At 45.1% G+C, this 15,366-nt stretch overlaps 4 non-coding genes across 4 annotated transcripts; all 4 read right to left on the bottom strand.

Moving 5' to 3' along the window:
* Positions 1-1,070: 1,070 nt before the first annotated feature.
* trnav-cac (transfer RNA valine (anticodon CAC)) lies at positions 1,071-1,143 on the bottom strand. Its single transcript has one exon. It is a non-coding gene; the product is annotated as a tRNA-Val (tRNA).
* A 6,378-nt stretch (positions 1,144-7,521) lies between these two features.
* On the bottom strand, positions 7,522-7,594 carry trnav-cac (transfer RNA valine (anticodon CAC)). The gene has a single exon. It is a non-coding gene; the product is annotated as a tRNA-Val (tRNA).
* A 3,276-nt stretch (positions 7,595-10,870) lies between these two features.
* Positions 10,871-10,943, bottom strand: trnav-cac (transfer RNA valine (anticodon CAC)). The gene has a single exon. It is a non-coding gene; the product is annotated as a tRNA-Val (tRNA).
* A 3,276-nt stretch (positions 10,944-14,219) lies between these two features.
* On the bottom strand, positions 14,220-14,292 carry trnav-cac (transfer RNA valine (anticodon CAC)). Its single transcript has one exon. It is a non-coding gene; the product is annotated as a tRNA-Val (tRNA).
* Positions 14,293-15,366: the final 1,074 nt, after the last annotated feature.

Consider the following 15,366-nt stretch of genomic DNA (forward strand, 5'->3'; position numbering starts at 1 on the left):
TTTCCTTGTCTTTTACCTTAACCATGCAATTTGTTGCTGAGATGTTCACTCCTGGACATGAGCCACATGGATACCAACTGAATTGGAAACCTGTGTGGGAATCGACGAGAAGTGACTCAATAACTTTTGCTAAATTCCATGGTGCTTTTTAGAAATGCAGTTTCTGTTCACCTCAATCTAAAAGCCAGTTTCTGAACATTGTAACAGAAGTCAAAAGGTAATTACCTCACCCCACCCCCACTCCAGAAGAGGTGCTAACTGCCCTTGAGTGCTTTTTGTTCTCGATGTGAAGAACTTTCACGCCTGAGTCACCTTCACGTCTCTGGTTGCTGAGTGAATCACAAAGAAGGAATTTCACCAGAGCTGCAACTGCCTCACTTCACCACTCGCCCTCGCCGTTTACATTTTCCTGCTCGTCAGTGATTTAAAGAAAACCAAATGGATGCGATGTCATTCTGTAGCCTCTCTGTCGATTCCTCCGTTTCAGTTCCAACATGACTTAGATCTCGGGGCGGACCTGAATACGAGCGACGCTATGAATGCGCAAGTTCAAAGGTTCCTCTCAGAGTGTAATTTCTTTCATTGCTGTTGTTGACTGAATGAGTAACTAACGTGCGAATTGCTCCAAAACATGATTCAGGACATCTGGTGCCATTTCTCGCACGTTGAATAACGATTGACAGCTTCCAAATGAGGTTTTTCTGAGACGACCTGAGGTACATTTGACAAACAGACAAGTTCAGGAATTCGTGGTGCGCTGTGACACCAGGGCATCTGCTTCTTTCCTGTCTTTGAACCGAGCCGCCTGCGCAAGGAAGGCAAGTGCGGTACTGCTTTTCGGCCAAGATCAGAAGGCGGTAACTACACTCTCCAACAGAATGGCATATGATCAGAACCAGGTTGGAGAAAAACTTAACAACGCTTTGCACTGTAATTAAATGGATTTGCATTACATTTCACTACGAGAGCAGATTTGTTCAAGCAAATTCGAAGGCAGGTTTGCAGATGGGAAAGCATGCAAGACAGCTCAGCTTTTGTCCATGTAAAAGGCTCTAGTTGAAGAACAAAGCAGTTTCTGCCCAGTTTCGAACTGGGGCCCTTTCGCGTGTGAGGCGAACGTGATGACCACTACACTACAGAAACAAGCCACAGCCACCCGTGCTGGGGCTCAGTGGCGTCCAGCACTGAAAGTTGAATCCGTTCCACGTTTCACCTTTCTGTTTCCAATAGCTCGTTGTTGTCCAACGTAATTGACTCTTGAAAACGAAAAGAAAAGACACGGTAAATTGATGACAAAATATAGACAAAGATGTCGTCGATGTTTGTACCGTAGGGCGAGGTGGAATAGGCGGGGACAACTTTCCCTGCAGCGAAACAAATGCGACATGACCTTATGGGAGGGTGGTAAACTGGGTATTTACGTGTTTTACCCAAGTTGGTGTGAGATGAAAAGTCGACAGCATAGCTTTAAGGTGAGCGGGCTGGAAGTGACAAGGCACATTTCCCACAAAGAAGGTAGTGCGTGTTTGGTATGATCTACCAGAGGAAGTCGAGGAGGCTATTACACTCAGAAACTTGCAAAGGTAATCGGGTGAATTTCTGGATAGGATGCATTTAGAGGGATTGGGGCCAAATGCTGGGGAACGGGACTTGTTTAGTTTTGGCTATGTGGTGAGCATGGACGAGGTCCACCGAAGTATCTTTTTCCACGGTGTACCTGAATAACGTCGTGTTGCATCCACTGGCTTTAAAGGATTACTTTTTAGCGGAGTTTGCCGTCGCTGTCTGTGGCACAATCATTTAGTCTGTTCGACTGCTCACGGGAAAGGTAGTCTTGTGAAACACTGCAGAAACGAACGACTTCCTGACTTTAGCTCCAGTGACCATACTCTGTGAAATTTTCCCAGATCCTCAGCTGAGGATTTTTGCTGCTGGAAGTTACCGCAGAAACCCCGTTAAATCGAAATGTATTGTGCGAATCGCAAAACAGAAAGCATTTAACACGGAACACAAACAAAACTGGCATACCTCATGCATTTTCAGACACAGAGATGCATGAATGCTAAATGTGATACAATCCGAGGGCATGAGTCATAAAGTAATCTCACAACTAACAACAGGGCATTTCCAAACGACTCTTTCAAACATACTGCAGCCTTAGTGCACCACCACTTTCCAGACAATGCTGAAAAGAGAGAAAGAAAGAACATAATCTGAATTGGCCGGTAAAAGTGAATTTCACCAATCACAGTCTCGATTAGATTACCTTTCCCTTCCGATGTTTCTAGGACGGAAATGAAGGAAATGGGAGAAATTCAATAAGGTATGACATCGAAATTCATTGGAACGATTTTCCCATCAGCTAGAAACCCAAATAACAACGAGTAGAGTCACCGGAGGACTTGGTTTCACCACAGCGATGAAATAACAGTCTCCATTCGGTTCCAGGAAAAACTCAACTCGCCTGGGACGGCCGCGACGCCTCAGCCAGCCGGCCGACACAACCAGCCGGCCGCGACGCCTCATTTTCTTGTATTTCCAATTGTGCTCCTGCATAACAACAGAGGTAAATTCACATGAAAAGCGTTCCATGATTCCTCTCCGACTCGCACAGCTGCTGCGATGTTCCCGGCTACAATGTCAATTTCGCAGCAGATATTGATAGCCCATCAATCCAGACAAAAATCAATGGTAAGCTCAGTCTATCTTCTCAGACTCTTTTCAGCTACAAATGTATCTGTGAGTGCGTGCGAATGTAGGTTCGCTTATGATTTGGTCAAATAACCATGAGCTGCTTGACATTACTGGAATTTCCATTCTTGCTTTGCTAAATGATTTCACCCATTGCTCGAAACAGGACGACTTTCACGTTTACACGGAACACGAAACACACCGGACTACAGGGAAAATGCACAAACCTGTGCAGGCCGTGTTCCACATCATACCGTGCAGCATACTTTCACTCACTGTGTCCGTTTTTTTCAGAATAAGAGTCCCAAAGAATGTTCTCCACACTAAAACCGGAGGTAGCATTACAAACCGAGAACGACAGATTACATTGTGAGGATGTTCTGATCTCGGAGCCAGTTCGAGATGCCACTTTCCTTGTCTTTTACCTTAACCATGCAATTTGTTGCTGAGATGTTCACTCCTGGACATGAGCCACATGGATACCAACTGAATTGGAAACCTGTGTGGGAATCGACGAGAAGTGACTCAATAACTTTTGCTAAATTCCATGGTGCTTTTTAGAAATGCAGTTTCTGTTCACCTCAATCTAAAAGCCAGTTTCTGAACATTGTAACAGAAGTCAAAAGGTAATTACCTCACCCCACCCCCACTCCAGAAGAGGTGCTAACTGCCCTTGAGTGCTTTTTGTTCTCGATGTGAAGAACTTTCACGCCTGAGTCACCTTCACGTCTCTGGTTGCTGAGTGAATCACAAAGAAGGAATTTCACCAGAGCTGCAACTGCCTCACTTCACCACTCGCCCTCCCCGTTTACATTTTCCTGCTCGTCAGTGATTTAAAGAAAAACAAATGGATGCGATGTCATTCTGTAGCCTCTCTGTCGATTCCTCCGTTTCAGTTCCAACATGACTTAGATCTCGAGGCGGACCTTAATACGAGCGACGCTATGAATGCGTAAGTTCAAAGGTTCCTCTCAGAGTGTAATTTCTTTCATTGCTGTTGCTGACTGAATGAGTAACTAACGTGCGAATTGCTCCAAAACATGATTCAGGACATCTGGTGCCATTTCTCGCACGTTGAATAACGATTGACAGCTTCCAAATGAGGTTTTTGTGAGACGGCCTGGGGTACATTTGACAAACAGACAAGTTCAGGAATTCGTGGTGCGCTGTGATACCAGGGCATCTGCTTCTTTCCTGACTTTGAACCGAGCCGCCTGCGCAAGGAAGGCAAGTGCGGTACTGCTTTTTGGGCAAGATCAGAAGGCGGTAACTACACTCTCCAACAGAATGGCATATGATCAGAACCAGGTTGGAGAAAAACTTAACAACGCTTTGCACTGTAATTAAATGGATTTGCATTACATTTCACTACGAGAGCAGATTTGTTCAAGCAAATTCGAAGGCAGGTTTGCAGATGGGAAAGCATGCAAGACAGCTCAGCTTTTGTCCATGTAAAAGGCTGCAGTTGAAGAACAAAGCAGTTTCTGCCCAGTTTCGAACTGGGGCCCTTTCGCGTGTGAGGCGAACGTGATGACCACTATACTACAGAAACAAGCCACAGCCGCCCGTCCTGCGGCTCAGTGGCGTCCAGCACTGAAAGTGGAATCCGTTCCACGTTTCACCTTTCTGTTTCCAATTGCTCGTTGTTGTCCAACGTAATTGACTCTTGAAAACGAAAAGAAAAGACACGGTAAATTGATGACAAAATATAGACAAAGATGTCGTCGATGTTTGTACCGTAGGGCGAGGTGGAATAGGCTGGGACAACTTTCCCTGCAGCGAAACAAATGCGACATGACCTTATGGAAGGGTGGTAAACTGGGTATTTACGTGTTTTACCCAAGTTGGTGTGAGATGAAAAGTCGACAGCATAGCTTTAAGGTGAGCGGGTTGAAAGTGACAAAGCACATTTCCCACAAAGAAGGTAGTGCGTGTTTGGAATGATCTACCAGAGGAAGTGGAGGAGGCTATTACACTCAGAAAATTGCAAAGGTAATCGGGTGAATTTCTGGATAGGATGCGTTTAGAGGGATTGGGGCCAAATGCTGGGGAACGGGACTTGTTTAATTTTGGCTATGTGGTGAGCATGGACGAGGTCCACCGAAGTATCTTTTTCCACGGTGTACCCGAATAACGTCGTGTTGCATCCACTGGCTTTAAAGGATTACTTTTTAGCGGAGTTTGCCATGGCAGTCTGTGGCACAATCATTTAGTCTGTTCGACTGCTCACGGGAAAGGTAGTATTGTGAAACACTGCAGAAACGAACGACTTCCTGACTTTAGCTCCGACTGACCATACTCTGTGAAATTTTCCCAGATCCTCAGCTGAGGATTTTTGCTGCTGGAAGTTACCTCAGAAACCCCGTTAAATCGAAATGTATTGTGCGAATCGCAAAACAGAAAGCATTTAACACGGAACACAAACAAAACTGGCATACCTCATGCATTTTCAGACACAGAGATGCATGAATGTTAAATGTGATACAATCCGAGGGCATGAGTCATAAAGTAATCTCACAACTAACAACAGGGCATTTCCAAACGACTCTTTCAAACATACTGCAGCCTTAGTGCACCACCACTTTCCAGAAAATGCTGAAGAGAGAGAAAGAAAGAACATAATCTGAATTGGCCGGTAAAAGTGAATTTCACCAATCACAGTCTCGATTAGATTACCTTTCCCTTCCGATGTTTCCAGGACGTAAATGAAGGAAATGGGAGAAATTCAATAAGGTATGACATCGAAATTCATTGGAACGATTTTCCCATCAGCTGGAAACCCAAATAACAACGAGTAGAGTCACCGGTAGACTTGGTTTCACAACAGCGATGAAATAACAGTCTGCATTCGGTTCCAGGAAAAACTCAACTCGCCTGGGACGGCAGAACTGTTTGCGATTTACCGCACGTGAGGCGAACACGATCATGACAGCAGAGACATTTCTGAAATATTTGGTAGTATTCCAGACCACAGTTAATCCCGGGAAAGCAAACCCATGTTACTTTTGTTTTTGACATTAATATGCAGTGGGCACCGAAATAGCATTTTAACAAGCTGCAGCGTTGGAGTTGATCAGCAGAAATGGCAGTGGTGGCATTCGAACCCACACCTCTTTCGAGACTGAAATCTGGATCCAGCGCCTTAGACCGCTCGGCCACACAACCAGCCCGCCGCAACGCCTCATTTTCTTGTATTTCCAATTGTGCTCCTGCATAACAACAGAGGTAAATTCACATGAAAAGCGTTCCATGATTCCTCTCCGACTCGCACGGCTGCTGCGATGTTCCCGGCTACAATGTCAATTTCGCAGCAAATATTGATAGCCCATCAATCCAGACAAAAATCAATTGTAAGCTAAGTCTATCTTCTCAGACTCTTTTCAGCTACAAATGTATCTGTGAGTGCGTGAGAATATGGGTTCGCTTATGATTTGGTCAAATAACCATGAGCTGCTTGACATTACTGGAATTTCCATTCTTGCTTTGCTAAATGATTTCACCCATTGCTCGAAACAGGACGACTTTCACGTTTACACGGAACACGAAACACACCGGACTACAGGGAAAATGCACAAACCTGTGCAGGCCGTGTTCCACATCATACCGTGCAGCATACTTTCACTCACTGTGTCTGTTTTTTTTCAGAATAAGAGTCCCAAAGAATGTTCTCCACCCTAAAACCGGAGGCAGCATTACAAACCGAGAACGACAGATCACATTGTGAGGATGCTCTGACCTCGGAGCCAGTTCAAGATGTCACTTTCCTTGCCTTTTACCTTAACCGTGCAATTTGCTGCTGAGATGTTCACTCCTGGACATGAGCCACATGGATACCAACTGAATTGGAAACCTGTGTGGAAATCGACGAGAAGTGACTCAATAACTTTTGCTAAATTCCATGGTGCTTTTTAGAAATGCAGTTTCTGTTCACCTCTATCTAAAAGCCAGTTTCTGAACATAGTAACAGAAGTCAAAAGGTAATTACCTCACCCCACCCCCACTCCAGAAGAGGTGCTAACTGCCCTTGAGTGCTTTTTGTTCTCGATGTGAAGAGCTTTCACGCCTGAGTCACCTTCACGTCTCTGGTTGCTGAGTGAATCACAAAGAAGGAATTTCACCAGAGCTGCAACTGCCTCACTTCACCACTCGCCCTCGCCGTTTACATTTTCCTGCTCGTCAGTGATTTAAAGAAAACCAAATGGATGCGATGTCATTCTGTAGCCTCTCTGTCGATTCCTCCGTTTCAGTTCCAACATGACTTAGATCTCGGGGCGGACCTGAATACGAGCGACGCTATGAATGCGCAAGTTCAAAGGTTCCTCTCAGAGTGTAATTTCTTTCATTGCTGTTGTTGACTGAATGAGTAACTAACGTGCGAATTGCTCCAAAACATGATTCAGGACATCTGGTGCCATTTCTCGCACGTTGAATAACGATTGACAGCTTCCAAATGAGGTTTTTCTGAGACGACCTGAGGTACATTTGACAAACAGACAAGTTCAGGAATTCGTGGTGCGCTGTGACACCAGAGCATCTGCTTCTTTCCTGTCTTTGAACCGAGCCGCCTGCGCAAGGAAGGCAAGTGCGGTACTGCTTTTCGGCCAAGATCAGAAGGCGGTAACTACACTCTCCAACAGAATGGCATATGATCAGAACCAGGTTGGAGAAAAACTTAACAACGCTTTGCACTGTAATTAAATGGATTTGCATTACATTTCACTACGAGAGCAGATTTGTTCAAGCAAATTCGAAGGCAGGTTTGCAGATGGGAAAGCATGCAAGACAGCTCAGCTTTTGTCCATGTAAAAGGCTCTAGTTGAAGAACAAAGCAGTTTCTGCCCAGTTTCGAACTGGGGCCCTTTCGCGTGTGAGGCGAACGTGATGACCACTACACTACAGAAACAAGCCACAGCCACCCGTGCTGGGGCTCAGTGGCGTCCAGCACTGAAAGTTGAATCCGTTCCACGTTTCACCTTTCTGTTTCCAATAGCTCGTTGTTGTCCAACGTAATTGACTCTTGAAAACGAAAAGAAAAGACACGGTAAATTGATGACAAAATATAGACAAAGATGTCGTCGATGTTTGTACCGTAGGGCGAGGTGGAATAGGCGGGGACAACTTTCCCTGCAGCGAAACAAATGCGACATGACCTGATGGGAGGGTGGTAAACTGGGTATTTACGTGTTTTACCCAAGTTGGTGTGAGATGAAAAGTCGACAGCATAGCTTTAAGGTGAGCGGGCTGAAAGTGACAAGGCACATTTCCCACAAAGAAGGTAGTGCGTGTTTGGTATGATCTACCAGAGGAAGTCGAGGAGGCTATTACACTCAGAAACTTGCAAAGGTAATCGGGTGAATTTCTGGATAGGATGCATTTAGAGGGATTGGGGCCAAATGCTGGGGAACGGGACTTGTTTAGTTTTGGCTATGTGGTGAGCATGGACGAGGTCCACCGAAGTATCTTTTTCCACGGTGTACCTGAATAACGTCGTGTTGCATCCACTGGCTTTAAAGGATTACTTTTTAGCGGAGTTTGCCGTCGCTGTCTGTGGCACAATCATTTAGTCTGTTCGACTGCTCACGGGAAAGGTAGTCTTGTGAAACACTGCAGAAACGAACGACTTCCTGACTTTAGCTCCAGTGACCATACTCTGTGAAATTTTCCCAGATCCTCAGCTGAGGATTTTTGCTGCTGGAAGTTACCGCAGAAACCCCGTTAAATCGAAATGTATTGTGCGAATCGCAAAACAGAAAGCATTTAACACGGAACACAAACAAAACTGGCATACCTCATGCATTTTCAGACACAGAGATGCATGAATGCTAAATGTGATACAATCCGAGGGCATGAGTCATAAAGTAATCTCACAACTAACAACAGGGCATTTCCAAACGACTCTTTCAAACATACTGCAGCCTTAGTGCACCACCACTTTCCAGACAATGCTGAAAAGAGAGAAAGAAAGAACATAATCTGAATTGGCCGGTAAAAGTGAATTTCACCAATCACAGTCTCGATTAGATTACCTTTCCCTTCCGATGTTTCTAGGACGGAAATGAAGGAAATGGGAGAAATTCAATAAGGTATGACATCGAAATTCATTGGAACGATTTTCCCATCAGCTAGAAACCCAAATAACAACGAGTAGAGTCACCGGAGGACTTGGTTTCACCACAGCGATGAAATAACAGTCTCCATTCGGTTCCAGGAAAAACTCAACTCGCCTGGGACGGCAGAACTGTTTGCGATTTACCGCACGGGAGGCGAACACGATCATGACAGCAGAGACATTTTGAAATATTTGGTAGTATTCCACACCACAGTTAATTCCCGGGGAAGCAAAACCATTTTACTTTTGTTTTTGACATTAATATACAGTGGGCACCGAAACAGCATTTTAACAAGCTGCCGTGTTGGAGTTGATCAGCAGAAATGGCAGTGGTGGGATTCGAACCCGCACCCCTTTCGAGACTGGAATCTGGATCCAGCGCATTAGACCGCGCGGCCACACAACCAGCCGGCCGCGACGCCTCATTTTCTTGTATTTCCAATTGTGCTCCTGCATAACAACAGAGGTAAATTCACATGAAAAGCGTTCCATGATTCCTCTCGGACTCGCACAGCTGCTGCGATGTTCCCGGCTACAATGTCAATTTCGCAGCAGATATTGATAGCCCATCAATCCAGACAAAAATCAATGGTAAGCTCAGTCTATCTTCTCAGACTCTTTTCAGCTACAAATGTATCTGTGAGTGCGTGCGAATGTAGGTTCGCTTATGATTTGGTCAAATAACCATGAGCTGCTTGACATTACTGGAATTTCCATTCTTGCTTTGCTAAATGATTTCACCCATTGCTCGAAACAGGACGACTTTCACGTTTACACGGAACACGAAACACACCGGACTACAGGGAAAATGCACAAACCTGTGCAGGCCGTGTTCCACATCATACCGTGCAGCATACTTTCACTCACTGTGTCCGTTTTTTTCAGAATAAGAGTCCCAAAGAATGTTCTCCACACTAAAACCGGAGGTAGCATTACAAACCGAGAACGACAGATTACATTGTGAGGATGTTCTGATCTCGGAGCCAGTTCGAGATGCCACTTTCCTTGTCTTTTACCTTAACCATGCAATTTGTTGCTGAGATGTTCACTCCTGGACATGAGCCACATGGATACCAACTGAATTGGAAACCTGTGTGGGAATCGACGAGAAGTGACTCAATAACTTTTGCTAAATTCCATGGTGCTTTTTAGAAATGCAGTTTCTGTTCACCTCAATCTAAAAGCCAGTTTCTGAACATTGTAACAGAAGTCAAAAGGTAATTACCTCACCCCACCCCCACTCCAGAAGAGGTGCTAACTGCCCTTGAGTGCTTTTTGTTCTCGATGTGAAGAACTTTCACGCCTGAGTCACCTTCACGTCTCTGGTTGCTGAGTGAATCACAAAGAAGGAATTTCACCAGAGCTGCAACTGCCTCACTTCACCACTCGCCCTCGCCGTTTACATTTTCCTGCTCGTCAGTGATTTAAAGAAAACCAAATGGATGCGATGTCATTCTGTAGCCTCTCTGTCGATTCCTCCGTTTCAGTTCCAACATGACTTAGATCTCGGGGCGGACCTGAATACGAGCGACGCTATGAATGCGCAAGTTCAAAGGTTCCTCTCAGAGTGTAATTTCTTTCATTGCTGTTGTTGACTGAATGAGTAACTAACGTGCGAATTGCTCCAAAACATGATTCAGGACATCTGGTGCCATTTCTCGCACGTTGAATAACGATTGACAGCTTCCAAATGAGGTTTTTCTGAGACGACCTGAGGTACATTTGACAAACAGACAAGTTCAGGAATTCGTGGTGCGCTGTGACACCAGAGCATCTGCTTCTTTCCTGTCTTTGAACCGAGCCGCCTGCGCAAGGAAGGCAAGTGCGGTACTGCTTTTCGGCCAAGATCAGAAGGCGGTAACTACACTCTCCAACAGAATGGCATATGATCAGAACCAGGTTGGAGAAAAACTTAACAACGCTTTGCACTGTAATTAAATGGATTTGCATTACATTTCACTACGAGAGCAGATTTGTTCAAGCAAATTCGAAGGCAGGTTTGCAGATGGGAAAGCATGCAAGACAGCTCAGCTTTTGTCCATGTAAAAGGCTCTAGTTGAAGAACAAAGCAGTTTCTGCCCAGTTTCGAACTGGGGCCCTTTCGCGTGTGAGGCGAACGTGATGACCACTACACTACAGAAACAAGCCACAGCCACCCGTGCTGGGGCTCAGTGGCGTCCAGCACTGAAAGTTGAATCCGTTCCACGTTTCACCTTTCTGTTTCCAATAGCTCGTTGTTGTCCAACGTAATTGACTCTTGAAAACGAAAAGAAAAGACACGGTAAATTGATGACAAAATATAGACAAAGATGTCGTCGATGTTTGTACCGTAGGGCGAGGTGGAATAGGCGGGGACAACTTTCCCTGCAGCGAAACAAATGCGACATGACCTTATGGGAGGGTGGTAAACTGGGTATTTACGTGTTTTACCCAAGTTGGTGTGAGATGAAAAGTCGACAGCATAGCTTTAAGGTGAGCGGGCTGAAAGTGACAAGGCACATTTCCCACAAAGAAGGTAGTGCGTGTTTGGTATGATCTACCAGAGGAAGTCGAGGAGGCTATTACACTCAGAAACTTGCAAAGGTAATCGGGTGAATTTCTGGATAGGATGCATTTAGAGGGATTGGGGCCAAATGCTGGGGAACGGGACTTGTTTAATTTTGGCTATGTGGTGAGCATGGACGAGGTCCACCGAAGTATCTTTTTCCACGGTGTACCTGAATAACGTCGTGTTGCATCCACTGGCTTTAAAGGATTACTTTTTAGCGGAGTTTGCCGTCGCTGTCTGTGGCACAATCATTTAGTCTGTTCGACTGCTCACGGGAAAGGTAGTCTTGTGAAACACTGCAGAAACGAACGACTTCCTGACTTTAGCTCCAGTGACCATACTCTGTGAAATTTTCCCAGATCCTCAGCTGAGGATTTTTGCTGCTGGAAGTTACCGCAGAAACCCCGTTAAATCGAAATGTATTGTGCGAATCGCAAAACAGAAAGCATTTAACACGGAACACAAACAAAACTGGCATACCTCATGCATTTTCAGACACAGAGATGCATGAATGCTAAATGTGATACAATCCGAGGGCATGAGTCATAAAGTAATCTCACAACTAACAACAGGGCATTTCCAAACGACTCTTTCAAACATACTGCAGCCTTAGTGCACCACCACTTTCCAGACAATGCTGAAAAGAGAGAAAGAAAGAACATAATCTGAATTGGCCGGTAAAAGTGAATTTCACCAATCACAGTCTCGATTAGATTACCTTTCCCTTCCGATGTTTCTAGGACGGAAATGAAGGAAATGGGAGAAATTCAATAAGGTATGACATCGAAATTCATTGGAACGATTTTCCCATCAGCTAGAAACCCAAATAACAACGAGTAGAGTCACCGGAGGACTTGGTTTCACAACAGCGATGAAATAACAGTCTCCATTCGGTTCCAGGAAAAACTCAACTCGCCTGGGACGGCAGAACTGTTTGCGATTTACCGCACGGGAGGCGAACACGATCATGACAGCAGAGACATTTTGAAATATTTGGTAGTATTCCACACCACAGTTAATTCCCAGGGAAGCAAAACCATTTTACTTTTGTTTTTGACATTAATATACAGTGGGCACCGAAACAGCATTTTAACAAGCTGCCGTGTTGGAGTTGATCAGCAGAAATGGCAGTGGTGGGATTCGAACCCGCACCCCTTTCGAGACTGGAATCTGGATCCAGCGCATTAGACCGCGCGGCCACACAACCAGCCGGCCGCGACGCCTCATTTTCTTGTATTTCCAATTGTGCTCCTGCATAACAACAGAGGTAAATTCACATGAAAAGCGTTCCATGATTCCTCTCGGACTCGCACAGCTGCTGCGATGTTCCCGGCTACAATGTCAATTTCGCAGCAGATATTGATAGCCCATCAATCCAGACAAAAATCAATGGTAAGCTCAGTCTATCTTCTCAGACTCTTTTCAGCTACAAATGTATCTGTGAGTGCGTGCGAATGTAGGTTCGCTTATGATTTGGTCAAATAACCATGAGCTGCTTGACATTACTGGAATTTCCATTCTTGCTTTGCTAAATGATTTCACCCATTGCTCGAAACAGGACGACTTTCACGTTTACACGGAACACGAAACACACCGGACTACAGGGAAAATGCACAAACCTGTGCAGGCCGTGTTCCACATCATACCGTGCAGCATACTTTCACTCACTGTGTCCGTTTTTTTCAGAATAAGAGTCCCAAAGAATGTTCTCCACACTAAAACCGGAGGTAGCATTACAAACCGAGAACGACAGATTACATTGTGAGGATGTTCTGATCTCGGAGCCAGTTCGAGATGCCACTTTCCTTGTCTTTTACCTTAACCATGCAATTTGTTGCTGAGATGTTCACTCCTGGACATGAGCCACATGGATACCAACTGAATTGGAAACCTGTGTGGGAATCGACGAGAAGTGACTCAATAACTTTTGCTAAATTCCATGGTGCTTTTTAGAAATGCAGTTTCTGTTCACCTCAATCTAAAAGCCAGTTTCTGAACATTGTAACAGAAGTCAAAAGGTAATTACCTCACCCCACCCCCACTCCAGAAGAGGTGCTAACTGCCCTTGAGTGCTTTTTGTTCTCGATGTGAAGAACTTTCACGCCTGAGTCACCTTCACGTCTCTGGTTGCTGAGTGAATCACAAAGAAGGAATTTCACCAGAGCTGCAACTGCCTCACTTCACCACTCGCCCTCGCCGTTTACATTTTCCTGCTCGTCAGTGATTTAAAGAAAACCAAATGGATGCGATGTCATTCTGTAGCCTCTCTGTCGATTCCTCCGTTTCAGTTCCAACATGACTTAGATCTCGGGGCGGACCTGAATACGAGCGACGCTATGAATGCGCAAGTTCAAAGGTTCCTCTCAGAGTGTAATTTCTTTCATTGCTGTTGTTGACTGAATGAGTAACTAACGTGCGAATTGCTCCAAAACATGATTCAGGACATCTGGTGCCATTTCTCGCACGTTGAATAACGATTGACAGCTTCCAAATGAGGTTTTTCTGAGACGACCTGAGGTACATTTGACAAACAGACAAGTTCAGGAATTCGTGGTGCGCTGTGACACCAGGGCATCTGCTTCTTTCCTGTCTTTGAACCGAGCCGCCTGCGCAAGGAAGGCAAGTGCGGTACTGCTTTTCGGCCAAGATCAGAAGGCGGTAACTACACTCTCCAACAGAATGGCATATGATCAGAACCAGGTTGGAGAAAAACTTAACAACGCTTTGCACTGTAATTAAATGGATTTGCATTACATTTCACTACGAGAGCAGATTTGTTCAAGCAAATTCGAAGGCAGGTTTGCAGATGGGAAAGCATGCAAGACAGCTCAGCTTTTGTCCATGTAAAAGGCTCTAGTTGAAGAACAAAGCAGTTTCTGCCCAGTTTCGAACTGGGGCCCTTTCGCGTGTGAGGCGAACGTGATGACCACTACACTACAGAAACAAGCCACAGCCACCCGTGCTGGGGCTCAGTGGCGTCCAGCACTGAAAGTTGAATCCGTTCCACGTTTCACCTTTCTGTTTCCAATAGCTCGTTGTTGTCCAACGTAATTGACTCTTGAAAACGAAAAGAAAAGACACGGTAAATTGATGACAAAATATAGACAAAGATGTCGTCGATGTTTGTACCGTAGGGCGAGGTGGAATAGGCGGGGACAACTTTCCCTGCAGCGAAACAAATGCGACATGACCTTATGGGAGGGTGGTAAACTGGGTATTTACGTGTTTTACCCAAGTTGGTGTGAGATGAAAAGTCGACAGCATAGCTTTAAGGTGAGCGGGCTGAAAGTGACAAGGCACATTTCCCACAAAGAAGGTAGTGCGTGTTTGGTATGATCTACCAGAGGAAGTCGAGGAGGCTATTACACTCAGAAACTTGCAAAGGTAATCGGGTGAATTTCTGGATAGGATGCATTTAGAGGGATTGGGGCCAAATGCTGGGGAACGGGACTTGTTTAGTTTTGGCTATGTGGTGAGCATGGACGAGGTCCACCGAAGTATCTTTTTCCACGGTGTACCTGAATAACGTCGTGTTGCATCCACTGGCTTTAAAGGATTACTTTTTAGCGGAGTTTGCCGTCGCTGTCTGTGGCACAATCATTTAGTCTGTTCGACTGCTCACGGGAAAGGTAGTCTTGTGAAACACTGCAGAAACGAACGACTTCCTGACTTTAGCTCCAGTGACCATACTCTGTGAAATTTTCCCAGATCCTCAGCTGAGGATTTTTGCTGCTGGAAGTTACCGCAGAAACCCCGTTAAATCGAAATGTATTGTGCGAATCGCAAAACAGAAAGCATTTAACACGGAACACAAACAAAACTGGCATACCTCATGCATTTTCAGACACAGAGATGCATGAATGCTAAATGTGATACAATCCGAGGGCATGAGTCATAAAGTAATCTCACAACTAACAACAGGGCATTTCCAAACGACTCTTTCAAACATACTGCAGCCTTAGTGCACCACCACTTTCCAGACAATGCTGAAAAGAGAGAAAGAAAGAACATAATCTGA

This window comes from Chiloscyllium plagiosum, unplaced genomic scaffold, assembly GCF_037043375.1.
Source record: "Chiloscyllium plagiosum isolate Xiang-an unplaced genomic scaffold, Cpla_swu_hap1 HiC_scaffold_48, whole genome shotgun sequence".
Lineage (NCBI taxonomy): Eukaryota > Metazoa > Chordata > Chondrichthyes > Orectolobiformes > Hemiscylliidae > Chiloscyllium > Chiloscyllium plagiosum.